The sequence below is a fragment of the Notolepis coatsorum genome (assembly GCF_963971535.1).
Source record: "Notolepis coatsorum genome assembly, chromosome: 2".
NCBI lineage: Eukaryota > Metazoa > Chordata > Actinopteri > Aulopiformes > Paralepididae > Notolepis > Notolepis coatsorum.
Window position 1 is genome coordinate 152325827 of NC_140166.1, and position 11364 is coordinate 152337190.

Sequence of the window (11364 nt, forward strand, 5' to 3'; positions counted from 1 at the left end):
TGATATCAGAGAAATTGTATAGTGAAAAGTTCAGTCATATTCGCCTGCGCCACACCCACATTCTGCTGAAAACATATACAGGTGAAGTGATCGCACCAGTGGGGGTGGTAAAGGTGAAGGTTCAAATGAACAGAGACCAAGCACGGCTCCCACTATATGTGGTGAAAGGCGATGCACCCCCCTTGTTCGGCCGTGAGTGGCTGAGAAGAGTGAGACTGGACTGGAGAGCCATAAAAACAGTTAGATCTGGACAACGCATGCAGGGGAACACGCTGGAAGCAGTGTTAAAGGGGCATGCCAATGTATTTAAGGATGAACTGGGGACATTGAAGGGCTTTGAAGTAGCTCTGACACTCAAGCCCGAACATCAGCCGAAGTTCTGTCAGGCCCGGGTGGTTCCCTATGCACTTAGGCCAAAGGTGGACGCTGAGCTAGAGCGCCTGCAACGGCTAAATGTAATTTCGCCTGTGCAGTTCAGTGAATGGGCGACCCCCATTGTGCCTATCATTAAGAAGAATGACAGTGTGCGCATCTGCAGGGATTTTAAAGTGACGGTGAACCCGGCCCTCTGTGCTGAACATTATCCAATACCCCGGATAGAGGATATGTTTGCTTCGCTAGCGGGGGGGCAGCGGTTCAGCAAGCTGGATCTGGCTCACGCATACTTGCAGGTGCCGGTGCAGGAGAGTTCACGCAAATATCTCACCATCACAACGCACAAGGGGATGTTCTGCTATAACCGACTGCCTTTCGGCATAACGTCAGCGGCCTCTATCTTTCAGCGTATTATGGATCAAGTCCTCCAGGGGCTTCCCAATGTGCTCTGCTTTTTGGATGACATATTGGTAACTGGGTGTAATGATGCAGAGCACCTGAAGAATCTGGAGGGGGTGCTGGGTCGATTGGAGAAGTTTGGTCTCAGGGCGCAGCGAGGGAAATGTGAGTTTTTCAAGGACTCACTGGAATACCTGGGACATTATATTGACGCCACGGGCCTTCATAAATCCCCAGAAAAGCTCAGGGCGATTGCTGAGGCCCCAGCCCCGACAAATGTGGGCCAGCTGCGCTCCTTCCTGGGATTAATTAATTATTATGGTCGGTTTGTTCAGGACATGGCAACGACACTCAGCCCCCTTCACGCGTTACTACATAAGGGGACACCATGGAAATGGTCACAGGAGTGTGGGAAGGCTTTCTGCTCAGCTAAGGATCAACTGCTCTCGGAGAGGGTGTTGACACATTACAATCCCCAACTGCCAATCATACTGGCGTGTGACGCCTCGACCTATGGCGTGGGCGCGGTGATTTCGCATGTGATGCCGGGAGGTCAAGAGAGGCCCATAGCGTTTGCCTCCAGGACATTGAGTAAAGCGGAGCAAAATTATGCTCAGATTGAGAGGGAGGCCCTGGGGATCATATTTGGCGTGCGCAAGTTCCACGCCTATCTGTACGGGCGCCATTTTACCCTACTCACAGACCACAGGCCCCTGACTACAATATTGAGCCCCAGTAAAGCTATCCCATCGATGGCGGCTGCTAGACTGCAGCGATGGGCCCTAATATTAGCTGCTCACAACTACACGATTCAGTACAGGGGGGCGGCGGACCATGGCAATGCGGACGGCCTCTCACGCCTGCCACTGCCGGTTGAGCATAAGGACAAACCAGGTTCAGTGGATACGGTACTGATACATCACCTTGAATCGCTGCCAGTATGCAGCACTGACATTCGTAAGGAAACGAGGTATGATCCAGTACTCGCTCAGGTGATGGACATGTGTTTGTCAGGACACTTCCCTGTGGCGCAAGGGCAGGACAGTGCACTGACTCCCTATTACACAAGAAAGGATGAACTCTCAGTGGTACAGGGGTGTTTGTTGTGGGGAAATCGGGTGATTGTGCCTCCAAAATTGAGACCCCAATTACTACAGGAGCTGCATGCAGGCCACCCGGGAGTAGTTAAAATGAAAGGTGTGGCTCGTAGTTACATCTGGTGGCCGGGGATTGACGCTCAAATAGAACAACAGGCCAGAGTGTGTCAGTCGTGTCAGCGCAACCAGAAATCTCCCGGTCTCTCCCCACTTCACTCCTGGCCGTGGCCAGGCACTCCGTGGCAGAGGATACATGTGGACTTTGCAGGGCCCTTCGAGGGTCATATGTTTATGGTGGTGGTGGATGCTCACTCCAAGTGGCCAGAAGTGAAGCTGATGGGCTCCACCACAACTGCTAAGACTATTCAAGTACTGCGGGGGTTGTTTAGTCGCCATGGATTGCCAGAAGTTCTAGTGAGCGACAATGGGCCGCAGTTTACTTCATATGAGTTTGCGTCTTTCCTCAAGGGAAATGGAGTGAAGCACATGCGCTCTGCTCCTTTTCACCCGGCCACGAACGGTCAAGCGGAGCGCTTTGTACAGACACTAAAACGCTCATTGAAAGCGTCTCGAGGAGCGACGACAGTGCAGCACAGACTGGATTTGTTTCTGCTCAGCTACAGAAATGCTCCCCACGCCACGACTAATGAGTCTCCGGCGGTGCTTTTCCTTCGCCGCCGACTCCGCTCCCGCCTTGACCTTCTCAAACCCAGTGTGGCAGCGGTGGTGGATCAAGCTCAGACAGTCCAGCAGGATCGCAGAGCCCAGTTCGCCAGAGACAAGGACTTTGCATCGGGAGACCCGGTGCTGGTCCGTGATTATAGACGGGGGGAGGATAAGTGGATGCCAGGGGTGGTGGTCTCCCAGGAGGGGCCAGTGTCCTACACAGTCGGGATAGGCTCGGGGCATTGGAAACGCCACACAGAACAGATGCGGGCCTGTGACCCGATGCTACTCACTTCAGGGGAGCCTATACCACCAGCCCCATTGGCACAAACTACGACAGCCATTATGCCAGATCCAGTGACCGTTTCCCCAGCGGGCGGACAGGAGTCCTCCCTAACCGGTCCCTCAGTCACGCACACTGAGGCAGCTGACTTAGAGCCAACCAGAACATCTACAGAGACTAGTAGGAGGTACCCGGTGAGGGTAACTAAGCCTCCTGATCGTCTCACATATTGAGCGGGACGTTCTGACAGTCTCAGTTGGACTATGGGGGTTATTGCACTATTGTTTTGTGGTGTTATATTAGAAGGGGTCATTCAGGGGCACTTTATCACTATATTAGATACTGGGTTTGGAAGTGGGGACAGCGATACGATTAAGTGGGGAGGAGTGTGATGTATGTGGCTGTTGGTGTGTTACGACCTCACCATTCCTATTCCTGCCCTCTAGGGGGAGGGCGAGCACTTCTTAAGGTGACAGCTCAGCCCGCTTCCGGGTTCGTTGTTATGGCAATAAAGATAGCTGCAGCCATCGTCTGTAGTCCCTGTCAACAGCGTATCCAGTGTGATTAATATGCTACCATTGTACGGGGTCACATATATAATACATACCTTTTTTGTCTCTGTGCGTGCATTTTAGCTTTGGGAATAGACACTCCGTTAGCATAGCTTAGCTTCATCACTGGAAGTGAGGCAGGACAGTAGCCTTACAGTGCCTTACAGTGTATTGCAAGGTCTGACATTGACCAAACTTGATATGCATGACCTTGGTGGGCTCTAGGTCAACTCCTGAAAAGGGGGTCAATGTCAGACTTTGCAATCAAAAGTTAGGGGGCTAATAACCCTTGCCATAATTTCAGTGCGCCCCCTAACTTTTGATTGCAAGGTCTGACATTGACCCCCTTTTCAGGAGTTGACCTAGAGCCCACCAAGGTCATGCATATCAAATTTGGTCAATGTCAGACCTTGCAATACACTGTAAGGCACTGTAAGGCTACTGTCCTTCCTCACTTCCAGTGATGAAGCTAAGCTATGCTAACGGAGCGTCTATTCCCAAAGCTAAAATGCACGCACAGAGACAAAAAAGGTATGTATCTTCTTGTCTAACTCCAGGGAAGATGTTAAATAAGCTAATTTCCCAAAATGTTGGAGTTCCCCTTTAAGCATGGAATCGAAACACGGAGATCTCCGTGCTTGGGCGGGAATGTGTTAAGATGTTTAGATGTTTTTTGGGGGGGGGGCGCAGTGGTGAAGTTTGCCTAGGGCGCCAAATAGGCTAGGTCCGGCCCTGCTCACAATAGATGCTCGGCCCTTGAGAGTCGTGATGTGTCCGGTCACAGATGACTGCATCAGTTTCACCCTGGTGACAGGCTGTTGTCAGGGGCAACTAGCCACTTGTGTCACAGGTGTACCCGGAGACCGAGAGTTGATGTAGAATACAGGGGGGGGGGGGGGGAGGACAAGCACAGAGAACAGGAAATACACTGGGACTACAACTGTAGAAACAAGACAGGGGCAAAATGCATAGGACTGGACAAACAAGAACATATCAAGACAAAGGGGGCTTTCACACCAGGGAGTACAGATCTGCGTACACGTGACTCCAAAGTATGTGTAACTGTTGCCATTATATGGTTTACATAATGTATATGTTCTTAAACATTTTCTAATATTTGAGAATGTATTTAAGCTGCATTTTTTATTTATACATTATTTAATTTACTACACGTAATAGTACTTTTATTTTGAAGTCTCAGCTCAAAAGTACGTACAGTAGACGCCCCGTCTGGCTGCTCTCGTGTGTTTTAAGACAAAACGGATGGACAGCATATTATGCTCTGGTGAAAATGTATAATTGAATTGATGTGACCGTTATATAAGCAAACTGAAGACTGCAGATTATTCCCCTTTGTTGTAGCATGCAGCCAACAAGGTATTTGTTGTTTGTTCTGTATTTAACTTTGGTACAATTTTTATTTCACATGCTGTGCATGCTATTATTATGTTTTTTTTTGGTACTTTGGGGTATTTTGGGATATACTTTGGGGCATTTTGGGGTACTTTGGGGTATTTTGGGGTACTTTGGGGTATTTTCTGGTACGTTGGGGTATTTTAGGGTATTTTGGGGTATTTTGGGGTATACTTTGGGGTATTTTGGGGTATACTTTGGGGTATTTTAGGGTACTTTGGGGTATTTTGGGATATACTTTGGGGTATTTTGGGGTATACTTTGGGGTATTTTGGGGTACTTTGGGGGTATTTTGGGGTATTTTGGGGTACTTTAGGGTATTTTCTGGTACTTTGGGTGATTAGTAGGACCCTCTATATGTGTGGTAATAATGCAGATATTGAGTGTATTTCTGTGAAAATGCACGCCTCTGAATCCAACCAAAGCGAAAACGATCGCTTCCAGCCTGTGAGTCGCGCACCCCCGTGCGGCCGGTGGGTACAGCTATGTCCGTTAACATCGGAGCGAAAGTGAAGCGCTGGTCGCCCGCCCGCCTAACATTTTTTAAACGGCTGGTGTGTTTACGCCGTAAGGCTAAGGTTACATGAGGGGAAAACAACAACATTGCATTTTCAAATGATTTCTTTGCACGTCCAAGTCGAATGGCAACAGCGTAACTGAGTTACTTTTGAAATGAAGTAACTAGTAATGGTAACTAGTTACTATTTTTCAGTACCTAGCACAACACTGGTGTCTGTGCATTACGCACTCTGATTATATGCACTTTTACTGTAAATTGTGCCTCTATGCATCATGCACTTTACTATGATATGCACTTTAGGGGATGTTGATCTTAACCCTAGCATTTGTCCTTTTATACTGTCTGTGTTTTTTTCTTACTGTTCCTATTCTGCCCCTGTATTGGTTTAGTTGTAGACACACAGTATTGCTCTGTACCTGTATTCCAATGTGGATTCGTCCATACATGGCAAATATAATATTTTTGACTCTGTATTGTATATTGTATATATATGTATATTGACTGAACACTTTTTGTTTACGAACTTTTGACTTTTTCTATTTTATACTTTTTATCTATTTTTATCTAGCACACTCCCAGGAGCTCATACAGCTCAGGTCACATTATGACTGTTCTAACAGGGCTTTGCACATTTGATGAGTGGGGTGTACTTGGGTAGAAGGAACAACGAAAGGTGGTCTGATTGCCCCATGTGGGGGAGGGAACAGCTTTGTATACATCCGTTATGTTGATGTAAACATGGTCTAGTGTTTTGTCTCCTCTTGAGAGACATGTTGGTGGGATTTGGGGATCACAGTCTTTACGGTGGAGTGATTCAAATCTCCTGCAACAGTAAAGGCTGCGTCTGTGTGTGAGTTCTGTTGGTTTCTATCGACAGCATGCAGTTCCTTCATGAAGTCATAATGTGAGTCATAACCCCCTGGTCAGTGACCCCACAAGTCAGTCCCCTGGAAGGCGTTAATACGGGCCAAGTAGGGTTAATTAATCAGGAAAGCAGCATGACACAAGTATTATTATCTGAACGACTGTATACAACTACTAGTACATAGTACTATCTACTATGTACTATGCTACTATGTCTATACTACTATCTACTATGTACTATGCTACTATGTCTATACTACTATCTACTATGTGCTATGCTACTATGTCTATACTACTATCTACTATGTACCATGCTACTATGTCTATACTACTATCTACTATGCTACTATGTCTATACTACTATACTACTATAGACCATGCTACTATGTCTATACTACTATCTACTATGCTACTATGTCTATACTATACTACCTACTATGTGCTCTGCAACTATGTCTATACTACTATCTACTATGTGCTATGCTACTATGTCTATACTACTATCTACTATGTGCTATGCTACTATGTATTAGGGCTGTCTCCGACCAAGGATTTGTATAGTCGACTTGTAGTCGCCCAAATTAGCCGATGGGTGAAATGAAATATGAAAAAAAGTATGCTTTTATTATTATTATTATTTTTTATTATTATTTATTCCATTTGGGCTGTGGGGGGTGCTTAATGTCTGAAGGAGTCGACAGAAGGCTAGTCTAGTGTGTTCATTCATAAAAATAGGGAAACAATGTCCAGGCACGCACTCCAGGTTTTTCCAAATTTATTGGCAGCCTTTAATCATGACGTTTCGGTGTGAACACACCTTCTTCAGAATGGCTTGCATGAAGCATGAAGGGTAAGTGACCCTAGTTTATACAAGTCAAACAGGAAGTGATAACATAGGAAGTGACAACACATTCCCACAAGAGATCTGCAAAAAAGGTACAAAATACCACTTACAAGCACAACCTTTTCAGAATTATGTGAATCAAAAAGAAGCGTGTACATCAAAAAGAAACAGTAAATCACAAAGAGATATATCTATATATAGTTATATATATTTTATAGAGTAGGCCTACATCTTAAACTCTAAACATAAACACTCATGACCCATATAAGCCATCTTTCAATTATAAATATAAAGAATGATAAATTCCATTAAAGCACAACAAGGACTTGTTACAGACCCTAAAAAAATCAACGAGACATTCAAAGAGTTCTACTCCAACTTGTATAAATCAGAAACGACCTTCGATCAAAACAAAATGGACACATATCTTAATCAAATTAACCTCCCCAAACGATCAGAGGATGACGCTAAACAGTTAGAAACACCCATCACACTAGATGAACTTAGGGAGGCCATATCTGAAATGCAAAGTGGTAGGGCTCCTGGAAGAGACGGTATCCCACCAGAAATGTACCTCTCATGTTGGGACGTAATTGGACCCCTATTACTTAATATGATTTTATACTAAATCAAGGGGGGGAACTTCCATAAGAACGACAATATTGCACTCATAACAGTCCTCCTTAAAAAAGACAAAGACCCCACCGATTGCGGTAGTCACAGACTCTTAAGCCTCCTCGGAACCGATATCAAGCTGTACTCTAAGGTATTAGCCATCAGACTCCAAAAGCATATGACGTCTTTAGTTAATTCGGACCAGACTGGCTTCATAAGAGGCCGCTTGATCACGGATAATATAAGACGATTACTACACATACTAGATGCCAGCAAGGATGACACCACACCTAAGGTGATGCTGTCCCTAGATGCGATGAAAGCTTTTGATAGGTTGGAATGGTCTTATCTATGGGCAGTATTAGAAAGGATGGGGTTAGGGAAAGGATTCATTGATATGATTAAAGTATTATACAAAGACCCATCGGCCATGATTACAACAGGTATAATCACCTCCGAAATCTTTCCGGTATCACGGTCTTCTAGACAGGATTGCCCTCTTAGTCCCGGACTATTCGATTTATCATTAGAGCCTTTAGCGCAATATATAAGACAATCCCATTCCATAGAACCAATCGCAATCAAGGTCACACAACATAAAATTAGTTTATATGCGGACGACGTAATACTGTTCATGCAAAACCCTAACACCGCAATGCCTCATCTTCTCAAGTTGATTGATGAATTTGGCAGTCTATCGGGATTTAGGATAAATTGGCCAAAGTCGGCTTTCCTTCCACTTAATGCCCCTGCAAAAAATATACTCCTTTCAGAAGAAATACCAATGGTTAAACACTTTAGATGTTTGGGAGTTGAAGTATTCCCTACTATAAGCCAAACGGTGAAGTACAATTACATAAAAATCCAAAATAAGATCAAATACGACTTTGACAGGTGGTCAAAACTTAAAAACTCAGTTCAGGCACGGGTATCAATAGTTAAGATGGATGTCCTACCTAGAATCAACTTCATTAGCTCAATGCTACCGTTACCCATTCCAGATGGTTACTGGAAAAAATTACACTCTACCGCATACAAATTTATTTGGAACAACAAACCACCACGTATAAAAAGATCCACCGCACAGAGAAACAAAGCCGATGGAGGTATGGCATTTCCAGATTTGTACCACTATTTTAAGGCGTACACTTTAAGACCACTGACAACCTGGTTTGATTCCCAAGCATCAGTATCCTGGAGAAATTTAGAAGTAAATATAGTAGCACCACATGGACTGCAGGACATAGTATACACCAAACTATCAATTAAGCAATGCGAATTGAAATTTGGCCCCATTATTACTCATGCGATCCGGATATGGCGTGAAACACAAAAAAAATATTCTAACCCACATAAATGGCATAGTCATACTCCGCTATTCAATAACAATGCACTCCTGATTGGAAAACGACCTATAAGATACCCTAAATGGGAAAAGCAGGGCATACACACATTAGGAGATGTTTTCAACAAACTGGGTTTTTGTAGATATGAAGAAATACATAAAAAAAATTCTCTCACCAGATCCACATATTATTTTTACGCACAGTTATTGGTATGTTTGAAGGCTCATGGAGTCCCATTAAGGATACCAATTGAACACCACAGATACCACAAATTCTTCTATGAAAAGAGAGACATCGAGAGGCAGTGATGGGCAGTAGCTAGCTACAAGTAGCGACGCTACATAGCTTAACTACAATTCTCAGTAGCGTGATGGTAGCGTCGCTACTTTTGAATCAAGTAGCGGTGTCTGTAGCGCAGCTATTTATAGAACGAAGTAGTGACGTAGCGACGAGGAAACGCTACAACGCTACTGTCGGGAGAAACAGTCTAGACTATAAAGATTTGTGAGGAGAGAAAAAAAACTCCCTGTAGAAAAAAACCCCACTATGATTGGTTGGTTGGTTTAGATATGAGTATGACGACTCACGATTGGGTATGGTTAGGCCAAAACATTACAGGTAGGCCAATCAGAGGCAGGATAGGGCGGGACTCCAGCTCCGCAAACCAGGAAGTGAAAATCAAAACACAGACGTACTGAATGAATTAATGCAATTTAACGGATTACATGAACCAGTCCGTGCGAAATGGCAGAGGGGTTCGATGGCATTGATGAAGATGATGATGTCAATAACAACAATGCCTCTCCATGGCTCTATCTGGACACATTTATGAGTTTGACTGAAAAAACGCCTAAAACATATGCTGCTCTCAACTTCCCACACCTCCAGCACTAACTTGAGAACACATTCAGGTGAGCTGATGAAAATCAACTGTTCCCAAACAGCACACAAGTCAGTACACTTTTTGTCAACAGCTTTAACTAACAGATAGCTGCTATCATGATGATGTTTCACTGTAGGCAGAAAATGAACAATATTATGGGGGTGGAGAAAAGAAAAAAAGAGGGAAAAGATCACCTAGAGCAGTGGTTCTCAACCTGTGGGACAGGACCCCCAGGGGGGGTCCCCACATGATTTTGGGGCCATGGAATGTCTTGTGAGTTACATATTTAAATACATTTGGTCATTTAGCTGACACTTTCATTCAAAGCAACTTACAAATTGTGTACAAGTCAGCAGGAGTGGTAGATATCTAGCAGCCAAGGATAAGTAGTATTGTTTGTCAGTGTCAAGCTTGAGTGTTATACTCTGAGTACATACTGTAGTAGTATAGACATATTAGCATAGTTGGTAGTAGTATATACTTGGTAGCATAATACTAGTAAAATGAAGTAAAACAGTTACAATTCAGATATTGAAGAAGTGTGTTTTTGGTTGATAAAGTGGGCAGGTTTCATAAGATGCAGAGTTTAGGGATAAATAATACATAAAGATAGAATAGAAAAGAAAAAGACCATTACTGCATCAAAAGTAATCAACAAACTATACTATAAAAACTGATAAAACCAAATGGTCTCTTTCTTTTCTTTTGTAGAGGCTGCACCCAGCTAAACTTGCCTTCCTGGATTTTGTACATAATACAAGTTCATGTTAAAAGGATGACACAAAAAGCCAGATGAGGGCTTGTTTCAGTTTTATAATAAACAATCAAACTGAGAATTTTTTGCCTGCCTATTTGTTTGGTGGAAACTTGATCATGAAGTAAAAAAAAAAAAAAAAGTAGTGCCGATGTAGCTAGCTATTTTTGCCATGTTCTTGTAGTGTAGCTTGCTACATTTCTCTGGGGATAGCTTCCATTGTAGTTGAGCTATATTTAATCGAGAGTAACTTGTAGTGTAGCTTGCTACATTTTCCAAGTAGCTTGCCCATCACTGAAAATGAGAACGTATTGATGAAAAAAAAATTCTTTAAGCCATTTTGAAGGGACGGTTTATGGTCTCAATTGACAATGAGAATGGACAGCTGGCAATCCTATAAAGTATAGATTTAGCTCTACAAACCGCCTCACAAACTATGCAAGTCTATTTTGAAATGCTGGCCGTCTAGAGTGATATTAGACGGCCCCCAATGGCCCTGAATGTGTTAACAATTGTGTGTATTGAGCCGTACTGTATTGTACCCATTCTGCAATCTGTTAATAAAATGTTCAATCCTTTGAATACAGTAATTTAATTTACAGTGCAATGAAATGAGGACTATTGTTTTTATAGTGCTACTATGTGCACAAATGACCAAATGTTGTGGAGGTTGAACTAACAGTCATAGATTATATGATTACACACACTTACACACACACACACCGCATTACCGTGTTTAACCACAAGAGCGCAC